Here is a 15,047-nt window from a genome sequence, read left to right as displayed (position 1 = left end):
AAAATAAATAAAAAAGAAAGAAAGAAAGAAAATGAAGAGATAAGCCCCAGACTAAAAGAAACTATTTGCAAAAGACATTTCTCTAAAAAAAAAAAAACCCTGTTTTACAAAATATACAGAGAACACTTAAAACTCAACAATAAGAAACAGACAACCTGATCCAAAAATGAGCCAAAGGCCTTAACANGAAGAGATAAGCCCCAGACTGAAAGAAACTATTTGCAAAAGACATTTCTCTAAAAAAAAAACAAACCCTGTTTTCCAAAATACAGAGAACACTTAAAACTCAACAATAAGAAACAGACAACCTGATCCAAAAATGAGCCAAAGGCCTTAACAGATACCTCACCAAAGAAGATATGCAGATGGCATATGATCTACATGTCCCACATCATATGTCATCGGGGAAATGCAAATAAAAACCAACAGCGAGATACCACTACAGATGGCCAAAATCTGAACATTTCCAACACCAAATGATGGTGAGAATATGGAGCAAAAGGAGCTCCCATTCACTGCTGGTGGGAATGCCACTTTAGAAGACAGTTTGGCAGTTTCTTACAAAACTAAAAATACTCTTGCCATAGGATTCAGCAAAAGTACTCCTTGGTATTTACCCAAAGGAGGTGAAAGCTATGCACACATGAAAACCTACACACAGCTATTTATAGTAGCTTGTTCATTCTTGCCCAAACCTGGAAACGACCAAGACATCCTGCAGTGGGTGAATGGATGAACTGGGAGACATCTAGACAATGGAGTACCAAACCATGAAAAGACATGGAGGAAGCTTACGTGTATATTACTAAATGAAAGAAGCCAATCTGGAAACGTACATACTGGGGCACCTCGGTGGCTCAGTCAGTTAAGCATCTGCCTTCAGCTCAGGTCATGATCTCAGGGTCCTGGGATTGAGCCCCGCATCTGGCTCCTGCTCAGCAGGGAGCCTGCTTCTCCCTTGGCCCCTCCCCCCACTCATGTTCTCTCTCTCTCTCTCAAAAAAATAAAAATACAGTAAAAAGAAAAGGTACATGCTGTATGATTCCATCTCTGTGACATTCTGGTAAAGGCAAAACTACGGAGACAGTAAGATCAGTGGTTGCCAGGGGTTGGGGGTGGAGGGCGGTGGGGAGAGATGAATAGGTGGAGCACAGAGGATTTTGGGGTAGTGAAACTACTCTGTATGATACCATAATGGTGGATACTTGGCATTATATATTTGTCCAAACCCACAGCATATACAACACAGAAAGCACACCGTACTCTACGCTGTGGACCCTGTGTGGTAATGATGCGTCAGTGCGCATTCACCAGTTGTACCAAACGTACCACTCTGGTGGGGCATGTTGAGAATGGGGGAGGCTGTGCACGTGTAGGGGCAGGGAGTATTTGGGGAATCTTTGTAACTTCCACTCAACTTTGTTATAAACCTAAAACTGCTCAAAAAGTAGGCCATTAAAAAAAAATCACTGGAGAAAGTGAGGTCTGAGAGGCTAAGGAACTTGTTCAGGGAAAAATAGCCCATCTGTGATTGAAGTATGGCTCCCGCGACTTCCGCTTTCTGCCATGATGAAGTAAGAGGAACCAAATTCGCTGCCTGCCTTAAACGTTGTTTTAAACGGGGCAAAAAAAAATTGAAACAACAGTTTCAGACATTGGACAAGAGGCAGCAGAGAACAATGATCTCTGAAGGGAAATAAAAAGATGAAGTCTGTGGTCGTTCCGGCTTACTGCCTGGGCCGTTTCCAGGCAGTGGCGCAGAGGAGGGGAAGCTGGCTTGGGTTCTGCAGTCTCCCCGAGTGAAGGAGACAGAGTTGAGAAGTTGAGAAGACCCAGGTGGCTGGAATTTTCAGGGCAAGGTGCCAGAGAGACTGGCTGCACAGAAAGAGAGAGCGAGCTCCAAACATCTGAAGAGGGTTCCCATCAAGTTTTCAGCTGAGTATTGATAAGGACGTGTGAGGAAAGGACTATTACCTTCCGGTTTGGGAGCTCAGAAGTGAAAAGGAGTCTCACGGGGCTAAAATCAAGGTGTCGGCAAGGCTGCATTCCTTCTGGTGGCTCTAGGGAAGAATCTGCTGCATTGCCTTTTCCCTGCCAAGGCTGCCTGCAGTCCTTGGCTCATGGCCCCCTTCCAGAAACATTGGGCCAGGTCTTTTTCATGCTGCCACCTCGCGGGGTCTCTTCTTTCACTTACAAGAAGCCTTGTGATTGATTATACCGGGCCACCTAATATAATTCAGGATCATCTCCTCCTCTTAAGGCCAACTGATGAACAAACCTAATTCCATCTGCAAACTTAACTCTCCTTTGCCTTGGAAGGTAGCACTTTCCCAGGGTCTAGAGATCAGGACACACAGCTCTTCGGAGGCCATCGCTCCGCCTACCACAGTGGGTAGATTACTTGGAATTAGAATTGTGCCACTGCAGCGCCCCCCGTTAGGAGGACAGGAAGCCATGCTCTGTTTCAGGGGGCGCTTATATCCACTTCGCTGGAAAATTAACTTAATATCCTCGGGATGTCTTCAGACTGCAAGAAGAAGAAGGTTTTGAGCACTTCCAGATCCTTTTCAGGAGCACTCAAACATCAAGCCCATTTATTATTGTATTAGTACCCTTAATTAGTGTATTAGTTTATTAGTACACTTAATTTCTACAAAGGACATGCAAAATACTCTCATGCTATTCCTTGCCTTTTAATTAATTAATTAATTAATTTTTTAAGTAGGCTCCATGCCTAACATGAGGCTTGAACTCACGACCCTGAGATCAAGAGTCACATGGTCTACCAACTGAGCCCCCAGGCACCCCTCTAGCCCTTTTTATTTTTTAATATTTCTTTTTTTTTTTTTAAAGATTTTATTTATTTATGCGACAGAGATAGAGACAGCCAGCGAGAGAGGGAACACAAAGCAGGGGGAGTGGGAGAGGAAGAAGCAGGCTCATAGCAGAGGAGCCTGATGTGGGGCTCGATCCCACAACACCGGGATCATGCCCTGAGGAAGGCAGACGCTTAACTGCTGTGCCACCCAGGCGCCCCTATTTTTTAATATTTCTTATTGAATTATAGTTGACATACATTATGTCTTATCCTAAATTTTATGAAATAATGTGCTAATTGATACAAAAGCAGTTATCCAATCAATGTGCCAGTGGGAGATACTTTTGCTTTTGCACTTAATTCAGGCCTTGTCGAGGTACCCAGCCAGGCTTTGGTTCACTCAGCCTAAGCTTCAGTATAATCTCACATTTGTGGTTTAATGAAGCCTTCCCATCCCCACTGCCTTTCTTCTCCTTCTTTTCTGGGGGACTAAACCAGGCAACTGAGATCAAGCACAGCTGATCTTTCTAAGTAAGACGTCACCTCCCAATGGCTTCACCCTTCCCTGGTTTCCATACAACGGAAGTTTGGAGGCGGTCTCCCACTCCTAGTACTCTTCATGGGCTCATTCTAGCATTTCTGAATTTTCTTCTTTCCAAAGTTACCTACCTGATGTTTAGCTTCCCAGACCAGCCCCCCTTATCCAGTGGTGGCTCAGGCCCTTGGCTTGCAGTCAGTCTTCCATTCCAACTCAAGTTCTGTCACTCTCTTTGATCTGCTCATCTCCAGTGACAATGCCTCGATTTATTGAGCCCCTCCCTTCACCGTTATACCCTGACCTTGCTGTCACCAGGAACTTCTACTCTGCTGAAATAATAGATTCCATCTCCCCTCTGTCTGGCCCTGGCATTCCATTCTTCCACCTCCCTCACTCAGTTATTCTCCTAGCCCCTGCTTTAGTCTCACTGCCTGTCATAAACAAATTAAAATCTCAGTAGTTATGTTAGTTAACCTTTGCTATCTAGTAAGCCATCCTGACATTTATTGGTGGAGAGCAACCACCATTCCATGTTGAAGCATTAGACTGGGCCCGTGGCAATGGCAGAGGCAAACCAGAGCATGCAGATGCACAAGTGACCTTTAAGGCCGGAGCACACTGTCAGTCACTCCACTCACATGCTAGTGGCCAAAGCAAGCCACATTGTCAAGCCCAAAGTCAAAGGGCTAGGAAGTGCACTCTGCCCACAATGAGGCCGTTGCAAAGGTGTTGACATGGGTGGGGGTTAAAGCATCGGGGCCAATAATTCAGCTAACCACAGTGGCTCACCACAATAAAATATTCTTCTCCCTCATTTCACAGTCCAGTGTAGTCAGCAGGGAACTGTGTTCTACCCAGTCACTCAGCCACCTGGCCTTCTCTGATGGGACTTTCCCATCTCTTTCAGCTTCATCGTTCTCGGCAGGTGTGGAAAGACAGACAAAGTAGGAGGATCACAGCAGTAGGCTGAATATGAGTCACCAGAGATGCCCACGTCACTCTCCAGACTCTGGGAATGTTATCTTACATCGCAAAAGGGACTTTGTAGATGTGAGTAAGGATCTTAAGATGGGGAGATTATCCTGGATTATCTGGGTGGTTTCTAAGTGAAATCACTAGCATCCTCATAAGAGGGAGGCAAGAAGGTCAAAGGTGGAAGGAGGAGATGTGAGGATCCAAGATGTTGGGGTGAGGAAGGGGCCATGTGCCAGAGCATGCAGGCAGCTTCCAGAAAAAAAGCAAGGAAATGGATTTCCCACTAGATCTTCCAGGAGGAACCAGCTCTGTGAGCACCCTGACTTTAGCCCGGTGAAACCGATTTCCGACTCACGGCCACTAGAAGTTAAGAGAACAAAACTGTGTTGTTTTAGGTAACTAAGTCTGTGGTAATTTGTCACAGAAGCAGTAGGAAAAACGAATACAATCATTAAAGAGGTTTTTCACAGGAAGCCCTGTGCACATCTTTTTCACTCACATCCTATTTGACTTAGCTCCAATCTCTGTGGTATCTGGGTAATGTAGTCTCTTTGAATGGCCAGGGAAAAGAAAGAAGAGCGTTTGGTGAATCTCTCCTCCACAGCCCCTCATGGATCCACCAGCCAGACTGAATGCCTCTCACATCGTCGAGGGCACCACACTCCTGCCCCAGACCAGACCTTGACAATTACTGCGATCTCTGTCTTGTGTGGAATCCTGTGGCAGGTGAGGGTGGTCTTCACCCAAATTTCGGAGATCCTCCCACACCAAGTTTATGCAAGGTACGGGTTCAATTAAATGCGAGAGGGGGAGAGAATTGTCTTTAATAATTTAGAATTTAATAGATGCTGCCAATATGCCCTTAAAATGAGGACGCGTGTTCTGGCTTTCCTTTTTAGAAACTGCAAGGCAAAGGAAATTGTGTAAACAGCAAGGTCAGAGAAGTGACTAAAAAATGTGGTTGTGGAATACAAAAGAGTGAATAATTCAACACATCTGCTGAATCAAAAAGCAGAAAGAAACCTCAAGAGGTCGTTTGGCCCAACTCTCTGCTTCTCGGAAGGCTCAGACCAAAATCTTCCCCGCTGGGGCAAGGGTGGGGTGTGGGGCAGGGGAGAGATGGAGACAGGAAGAGGGGGCGGGGGTAGGAGCTGCTCTGTTCCACGATCTCTAGGCATGGAGAAGGCACTGTATAGACCTTTTAGAAGTTTTGTCTGAGTCCTCAGAGCATCTCTACCGTAGCTAACACACCCAGTACCTGCTGGGTGCCTTACACATGGAAGGCAGACTGGCACCCAACTGAGCTGTCTTCTGCCTTCCAGGAAGGGCTGAGGAGTGGGGAAACTTCTGGGCCTCAACCATATCGCAAGGAAAACTAAACCTCAAGGCTTCTTTCTGCCTGATAGGGCTGAACTACCCGGTAAGCATGGGGGCAGCCCTCCGGACAACTCACCTCTGAGTCCTCAAACTGATCAAGAACAAGAGTCTCTCAGGGCACTTGGGTGGCTCAGTAGGTTAAGCATCCGACTCTTGATCCCAGGGTTGTGAGTTCAAGCCCTGAGTTGAGCTCAGGCTCCACGCTCAGAACAACAGTGTCTCCCTATTACCAGCATGTGCATCAGTAAGTCAGGCCCTTGTTCCTTCAGACCTAGAGTCTGAAGATGGGAAATCAGGACCTGTGTGTCTGTTTATGCCCTCCTCTTCTCTTTCTTTCTCTCCCCCCCCATCAGGGCTGAAGAGGGTTGGAGCCACTGTCTCCCTCTCCACTCCAGCCTCCCAGCAAGAGCTTAGGAGCAGGCAGGAATCTCTGGTTTACATTGTCAGGGGAGTTCTATGTTCTAACTCCTCCATCAGCCAAGTATCCTGCAACTAAGGGCAAGTGACTGCTCTCTCTTGCCCTGGGGCAGTAAGCCTCAAGGCTCAGGCCAGGGATGGAAAGGCAGGGACTAAAACTCAGGAATGTATTTCTATTCAATATTTTAATATTTACAGAAGCAAGTCCTATTTTATTAAGTGGAGAAGCTAGAACTCAAAATGAGTTCTATCTGATTCAAGTCTTTGCACTTAAAGAAGTTATTCTTTAACTTTTCTGCTCAAGGTCAGCCTGGCTTTATAATATATTTCCCAGCTTTTTCATTCCATTTTATTGCAACTTAATGAAAACTATCTGTTGAGGATCCATTAAGGACTCCTTACTACTGGGATGGCAGGCTTCCTGCCCTCGAGATCTCAATGCTTTGGGGCTTCTACTGGCCTGGGTTCTGCTGGCCCTGGTCCTGCCTTATTGTCACCCTCACGTTTGAACTTTTTCTCTCTGTAAGCGAACCCTCCTTGAATCTCTTAATTTGAGTGTGACATCTGTTTCCTATTAGAATCCTCACTGAGAGACAGGAAGTCTGTAACTCCACTGCCAGAACTCGCGTGGTAGATGGCTAGCTGGTCGTGTGCTCTTCCACAGTGCAGAGTTGCCACCCAGTCTGGGAGTTACTGTCATTCCCGGACCTTCTTGTGTCAGGACAGACCATGTGACTGAACATAGGCAGAAGAGATGTTCCTACCACTAGGCCCGGCCCACAGAAGCTTCCCACTTGAGCCTGGCAAGCTCTCTGCCCTTGTTCAATAGCATCTGAGGCCCTAGGGCAGGCACTAATCCTTTTGTGCTATGGATACCTGAATCCTTTTTCAGAATCATGCTGCTTTTTTTTTTTAAGATTTTATTTATTTATTTGAGAGAGACAGCAGGGGGAAGGGCAGAGGAAGAGGGAGAGAGAGAGAGAGAGAGAGAATCTCAAGCAGACTCCCCTCTGAGCATGGAGCCCAACTCGGGGCTGGATCTCACGACCCTGAGATCATCGCCTGAGCCGAAATCAAGAGTCAGATGCTTACCTGATGGAGCCACCCAGATGCACCCCCCACACTTTTTTTTTTTAGAAATGAGAAATAGTTTGTTATTCAAAAGCCAAAAAAAAATAGAGAAGACACTTTAGAGAAGACACTTAACAAAATATACATCTTAAAAATTCAGGCTTCAAGAATCCTCTTTACAGCTGTTTCCATTTGAGAAACGAAGGATTGAATGGGTAATAACTACAGACAAAATTCACGCGGTAACTTGGATAATACACAAAAAGCATCGCGTTTTCTGAGATTTCTCTTTGTGGTTCACTAATCACACACTAGGGAGGGCCCAAAGTTCAAATGTGCATAGCCCGGGGGGCCGCCCAACAAAGTGGCAGTGCACTGGGGAGGAAAGTGTTCCCCCTCCCCATTTTTAATAAACTATTTATTTTGGAATAATTTTAGATTTACAGAGAAGTTGCAAAGATAGTGTCTTAGTCCATTTGGGCCACTGTAACAAAATATCACAGATGATGGCTTTTAAACAACAGAGATTTATTTTGCACAATTCTGGAAGCTGAGAAGTCCAAGACCAAGGCACTAGCAGATTCGGTGTCTGGTGAGGGCTCGCTTCCTTAGAGACAGCTGTCTTCTTACAGCAGCTTCACATGGCAGAAGGGGTGAGGGGTCTTTCTGGGGCCTCCTCTATAGGGGCACTAATCCCAGTCATGGGAGGCACTAATCACCTCCCAAAGAAACCACCTCTTAATACCATCACATGGGGCATTAAGATTTCAACATATGGATTGGGTGTGGGGCGGGGGGACATAAACATTCAGTCCATTGCAATAGTAGAGAGAATTTCCTTACACTCCCCACTCAGTTTCAGTGTCCTCCAAACTTACCATCTTACATTACTGAGGTACATTTGCTAAAACTAAGAAACCAGCACTGGGGCGCCTGGGTGGCACAGTCGTTAAGCATCTGCCTTCAGCTCAGGGCGTGATCCCGCATTCTGGGATCGAGCCCCGCATCAGGCTCCTCTGCTGGGAGCCTGCTTGTTCCTCTCCCACTCCCCCTGCTTGTGTTCTCTCTCTCACTGGCTGTCTCTCTCTGTCAAATAAATAAATAAAATCTTAAAAAAAAAAAAAAGAAACCAATATTAGTATATTATCTTTAACTAAACACCAGACTTTATTCGGATTGAACTCATTTTCCATTAATGTCCTTTTTCTGTTCCAGGATCTAATCCAACATACCATGTTGCATGTAATTGTTAAGTCTTCTTAGCGTCTGGGATCTCTGTGTGGTTCAGTCTGTTGAGCGTCTGCTTTTGGCTCAGGTCAGGATCCCAGGGTCCTGGGGTCCAGTCCGGCATCTGGCTCCCTGCTCAGCAGGAGCCTGCTTCTCCCTCTGCCTGCTGCTCCACCAGCTTGTGCTCTCTCTCTCTCTCTCTCTCTCTCTGACAAATAAATAAATATAATTTAAAAAAAAAAGTCTTCTCAGTATCCTTTGGTCTGTGACAGTGTCTGTATTTCCCTTTTTTTTAATTATTATTTTTTTTTTAGTAATCTCTGCACCCAATGTAGGACTCAAATCCATGACCCTGAGGTCAAGTGTCACATGCTCTTTTGACTAAGCCAGTCAGGCGCCCCTGTTTTCCCTTTTTTTAATGACCTTTGAAAGGTATTTTCGAGGAGTATCAGTCAAGTATTTTGTAGAATTTCAGAATAATGTTTTAAATGCATAAAAGAGGATTAAAAAGAAAATAAGTCATATTGAAATATAGGTATTGGGATTTTTTAAAATTGTGATACAATAACATATGGGTTTTTTAAATTAACACATTAAATAATTAGATCTAGTGGTAAGTCTAGTAATAGCAGTGAGCATAAACATTATTTAAAGACTTTGTAACATCTGTAATATAACATGAAAATATCTGTAATTTCTCTTGGTGGCAAAGTCTTGAATACTACTGTGGTTTGTTGCCTACAATAAAAGCTACAGAAAATAAAGATGTGAATTTCTTTCCCAACCAGATTACAGATTCTCTGAATTCTGTGACCTTTATGACTGTCCTAAAAGGGATGTCAGAACCAGAAGATGGGACGAGCCGGAGCTCCTGAATACCTACATACCACAGGGAATCCACTCCCAAACTCTCCCCTACTGCCAGATACATTCGCGTAAGTAAGAAATAAATCACACAGGGTTCCTCCATTTAGGTTTTGGCTTTTACTATTAAAGCACCTAGCATGATCTGAACTAATATGGCTCTTAACCACTAAACTTGATACACACACACACACGCGCGCGCACACACAATAACTAATACAAAAGTACATATATTAGTATTAATTGAAAATTTTTTTTTACGAGTAACCAAAAGCTTAACCAAAAAGGGAGATGTTACTGGAAAACTACTGGAGTATTTCCCTGAATATAAAGAGAAGTCAAATCATCAGACTTCCTAAAGGGGAAGGGTCAGAACAGCACCTGGGATCTCAGCAGCAGTGTTCTGGGGTGCTTGTCTCTTATGATAGGCCCTGCCATTAAACTGACTCAGCTTCCAACTCTGTCTCTACATGTCTCTGCTAAAATTCTTTTTTTTAAAAAGAGTTATTTATTTATTTTGGGGGGGGAAGGGCAGAGGGGGGAGAGTGAGAGAGAGAATCCTCAAGCAGATCCTTGCTGAATGTGGATCCTGATGTGGGGCTTGATCCCAGGACCCTGAGATCATGACCTGAGCCAAAATCAAGAGTCTGGCACTCAACTGACTGAGCCACCCAAGCACCCCTCACTTGCTAAAATTCTTAAGCAGAGGAATCTGATTGGCTCAGCCAGCTTGAGTTGTTCCTCTGGTCCAGTCAATTGTAACATGGGTTTACTGTCCATGATAGAAATATGGCTTTGGGGGACTCACTTATCTGGAGTGGGATAGGTAGTTCTAAGGAAATGATAATAATATTATTATAACAAATATCTCAGCTTTTGCTATATGTCCGATTCTCCTCCATGTGCTGTATGTGGATTATTTTAAACCTCCTTGAACCCTTTGAGATAGAGGTACATGTTATTTATTATCCCCATTTTATTTTTTTTTTAAGATTTTTTTATTTATTCATTCGACAGAGAGAGAGAGAGAGAGAGACAGCCAGCGAGAGAGGGAACACAAGCAAGGGGAGTGGGAGAAGCAGGCTCCCAGTGGAGGAGCCTGACATGGGGCTCAATTCCAGCACGCCAGGATCATGCCCTGAGCCGAAGGCAGACGCTTAACGACTATGCCACCCAGGTGCCCCTATCCCCATTTTAAAGAAGGAGAAACTTTGGTGAGCCAGCATTGCTCAGTCGATTGAGCATCTGACTCTTGATTTTAGTTCAGGTCATGATCTTACAGTCGTGAGTATGAGCCCCACATTGGGCTCTGTGCTGAGTGGGAAGTCTACTTGAGATTCTCTCTCTCCATCTGCCCCTCCTGCTCCTGATCTCTCTCTCTCTCTCTCTCAAATAAATAAATCTTAAAGAAAAAAAAAATAAAAGGAGAAACCAAAGAACAAAACCATTTAGGAAAGTGTTCAAGGCTCCACAATAGTTAAACGGCAAAGCTTAGATTCATACTCAAGAAGTCTAACTCCAGGGGCGCCTGAGTGGCTCAAAAAAAAACAAAAACAAAAAACGTCTAACTCCAGAAACTGTATTATTGTTACGTATGAGGAAACTGGTACAGAGAGAGAAAATGGCTTGCTCACAGTTACAAGTCACAGGGTCAACATGTGAACACAGGAGACTATCTCCAGAGCCCACATCCTTTCTTAACCATTACAGGTAAAGAAGGAGTGGTGATGGAGGCAACTCCTGGACCAATCTTGAAGGATGAATAGGATTGGGAAAGGCAAAGATGAGAAGAGAAGTCAGTTCAGGCAGTGAGATCAGAGAAAGACCTTACACTACCTACACATACCGAAATCTGGGCGGCTCCCCTTTCTAGGCCAGACTAACCTGTGGGTCTTTTCATTATAATGAGAAGAAAGTTCAGCACCACAAATCAAAAGCCTTCCTGGACCTGCCATTTTATTCTCTATGGAACACAGTGACCAAACACTGTTCACACCCACTCCTGAACTGGAAAGCTTCGTGTTTCTGGAACTCTTGAGCCCAGTTATGCCTGTGTAACAGTACCAAAGGGACAAACAAAAGGGGGTGCGCAGGGCCTATGGCTGAGTCTACATGGGGTATTTCTAGGCTTTTTGCTCTGGGAGCTGGAATCGTTCCCTGAACCCTGTATATTTCCTTTCTTGGGATTCCTATGGCAGAGGTTGAGCCCCCTCTTCCAGGCTTCCTGGGACTTAACCCCATTAATCTTTGCTAGACAATGGTTCTTGCCCAGCTACCCTTTGATCCTAAAACAAAGGGATAAGCTACTCCTAAAAGATTAAAGCAGGGGTGAGACAGCACCTTTTCCAAACAAGGCATAAGGTTTGTATACATTACTCATTCTGCTTTATGCAAACATGCAGATATCTTTTCAGAAAAGAATGTAGTGATCTTCTTTAAAACTGTGTGTAAACTCCTCAGAAAGAAATTCCCCAAAGACACTTCATTCTTTTTGTTTTTAATTGAGATATAATTCACGTACTAGAACCTGCCCTCTTTTAAAGTATACTATTCAGTGGTTTTTAGGACATTTACCATGTGCAACCATCACTACTATCCAATTCCAGAACATTTTCATCACTGTAAAAAGAAACCACATACCCATCAGCAGTCACTCCCTATTTTTCCCCCAATCCTGCCCAGCCCCTGGCAATTACTGTTTACTTTCAGAGATGTATGTGTGTAAAGGGACAATTTCAATTATTCAGAGCTTTCTCCTTAAAAAGCATATCAGGTAAGATCTGGCAGAACACATTTGTAACAAATGCTTTATAGAGCATGTTTATAGGGGTACCTGGGTGGCTCAGCTGGAAGAGCAGGTGACTCTTGACCTTGGGGTCATGAGTTCAAGCCCCATGTTGGGGGTAGAGATTACTTAAAATAAATAAAAATTTAAAAAAATAATAAAGCACGTTTAACAGTCCCATGGAACTTTTTTTGAAAGCTGCAGCACTTCACTCAATGGTGCACCTAAGAGTGCTCAATCCAGAGGCACCGGGTGGCTCAGTTGGTTGGGTGGCCAACTCTTGATTTCGGCTGAGGTGATGGTCTCAGGATCGTGAGATCAAGCCCTGCATCAGGTTCTGTGCCCAGGCTCAGCAGGGAGTTGCCTTGAGATTCTCTCCCTCTTCCTCTGCCCCTTCCCAGACTTATGCTCTCTCTCTTTCTCTCTCTCTCAAACAAATAAATCTTTAAAAAAAAAAAAAAAAAGAAAGAAAAAGAAAAAGAAAAGAGTGCTTAATGCAACTACCAAATTGAAATTTCATCCAGGAAACCTCATCTTGTATTGAAAAATTATAGAAGCCATCTATGTCAGCATAGTGAGTGTAATTGTCAACGTTAAGGTTAATTATCTGTTAGTCAACCAAAAGAATGAAAGGACTCAGCTCTAAAAGTTAATGTGATATGATTGAGAGAAGACACGGGATATCTCAGCTCCTGAATTCAATCTCTAGAAGATGAAAACATATAGTACTGATGTCAGTGTGAGTAGAGGGGGTCTCCAAAAATGATTTGAAGTTGCTAAGTTTTATTTTTTGGATTACTCACTTTTTCATGTTGGGTCATCAACATTCTTTGCAAGAAGGACTTTAAAAAATAACCCAGGTTCCAAAATGCAGAGAAAAGTGGAAGTGAAAAAGCTGCACGCAAACACACACACAAAAAAGGGGAAAAGTCCCTAGACAAGTAGCAGAATGCCTTATGTGGGGGAAGTGTAGCTTTTATTCTGAAGGCAGAAATTCTTAACTGGAAAAAAAAACAAAAGAAGAAATGCGTAACTAGAGAAACAATGGGTTATGTGCGGCATAGTGTCCAATAATTTTGTTAAATCTTTTAAAATCCTTTTTTTCCCTATGATCTACAAAACACAGCTCTATCTCATGTGGCATAATAGGCACGTTCTTGAAAATCTGAGTAAAATGTAATTTTTGGAAATGAAGTATTTTAGATGTTTGAAAGTTTTCTGACTTAAAAAAAAATCAGAATGATGTCTGGGTAGAAGTCTTCTGACAGGTAATAAACAGTAGGGTTCTTAGCCTGCTCCACTGTGCCTAGAATGCAAATAAAGTCATTACACCAGATAATTTATTTCAAAAATGCTTGAAAGATTTGCACTCTTTATTTCTGCTTTTCCTATAGGGCCTGAATCCTCAAGTGAAATAATGGAATATAACAAAAGATGAAAGAAAATATATCTAAACACAACTTGGTTTCCCTTCTCCTAAAGCATTTCACATCTGGGATTAGGGGGATGGGAAATCTTGAATTATTTTAATACTATTATTTTAATTTGTCTGACTACTTATGAGTGTCACATGTTAGGCACTTCTCTTTTTTTCTTGCAGGCTTCTGTCTTCTGCCTCCAAGCAGCTCTGTGTTGGAGGAATGAGATCATCAAATCATCAATATTGTAACACAACTTAGAAATGATTTAACATAATACGTGTGCTGCTTTTGTTCTAGGCATGGAGCAACATTCAACTGTCCTCTACGTCTCTATCCTTACCAACTCATGTTTAAAATAGGCAAAGGAAAGTGTGCTAGACTTCAGTTTAATGATCTTTGGCTTCTAAATGGAATTCTTCCGAAGAGAATTAGAGGTACTGACATTAATCAATCAATCTGCATGTGCCCTGGGGTCAGGGTTCTACAGAGACTATGTTGCGTTTTCTCTTGGCCCTCAGGCATTATGGTCAAAATTAGTTCAGCTTGTTACTACTGGTACTGATTCCCAGGTCTGAATCCCTGGAAAGTGGGAGTTGATTATTTCTCTAAGAGTAATTTTCATCTCTGGAACGTTAACTTTTCCACCCTCATTCTCCTGAGATATTTATTTATTTATTTGTTTGTTTGTTTGTTTATTTTTGATCTATATATGGTGTCTGTGTTGTTTGCTTGCTTATTGATTTATTTAAATAAAGTGTGGTTTGCTTTTTTAACTCTGAAGTTATGGGGGGAGGATCAAGGAGCAATGAGATTGACAAATTTATTTTTGCTCATCTGATGTGGTCCATTAACTTATGTCAGTAACATTCAATCTAAAAACTTACTGGAAAAAAATATTTGTGGATATTTATGTACTTGGGATAGGTAAGGTCTTTCTTGGTATTATCACTGAATAGAAGGCTAAAGGAGAAGAGTGATAGATCTAAGTACATTAAATTTAAAAACTTACAGGGTCAGGGCGCCTGGGTGGCTCAGTCGTTAAGCATCTGCCTTCGGCTCAGGGCGTGATCCCGGCGTTATGGGATCGAGCCCCACATCAGGCTCCTCCGCTATGAGCCTGCTTCTTCCTCTCCCACTCCCCCTGCTTGTGTTCCCTCTCTCGCTGGCTGTCTCTATCTCTGTCAAATAAATAAATCTTTAAAAAAAAAAAACAACTTACAGGGTCAACAACATCATACTGTAAAACTAAAAGGCAAAGTTAATTAAAACATGTATCTCTCCGGTGCCTGGGTGGCTCAGTAGGTTAAGCATTGGCCTTTGGCTCAGGTCATAATCCCAGGGTCCTGAGATTGAGTCCCGCATTGGGCTCCCTGCTCAGCGAGAGGCCTGCTTCTTCCTGTGCTGCTGCCCCTGCTTGTGTTCTCTTGCTCACTCTCTCTCTCAAATAAATAAGTGAAATCTCTTAAAAAAAACAACAACAACAACAAAAAAGAGGCTTCAACAGATAGTGTTGGGAAAATTAGACAGCCACATGTAGAAGAATGAAACTAGACC

General features: G+C 43.3%; 1 long non-coding RNA gene across 2 annotated transcripts in view; it reads left to right on the top strand.

The window, feature by feature from the left end:
- Positions 1–14,536, top strand: part of LOC109490155 — a 20,896-nt gene extending 6,360 nt beyond the window's left edge. For both annotated transcript variants that reach the window (XR_002143419.2, XR_004622186.1), the window contains exons 3-6: positions 4,264–4,406; positions 4,936–5,113; positions 9,212–9,358; positions 13,791–14,536. This is a non-coding gene — a long non-coding RNA (uncharacterized LOC109490155). The remainder of the gene's footprint in view (positions 1–4,263; positions 4,407–4,935; positions 5,114–9,211; positions 9,359–13,790) is intronic.
- Positions 14,537–15,047: the final 511 nt, after the last annotated feature.

This window comes from Ailuropoda melanoleuca, chromosome 20 (assembly GCF_002007445.2).
Source record: "Ailuropoda melanoleuca isolate Jingjing chromosome 20, ASM200744v2, whole genome shotgun sequence".
Taxonomy (NCBI): Eukaryota; Metazoa; Chordata; class Mammalia; order Carnivora; family Ursidae; genus Ailuropoda; species Ailuropoda melanoleuca.
This window is presented reverse-complemented; position numbering and strand designations above follow the sequence as displayed.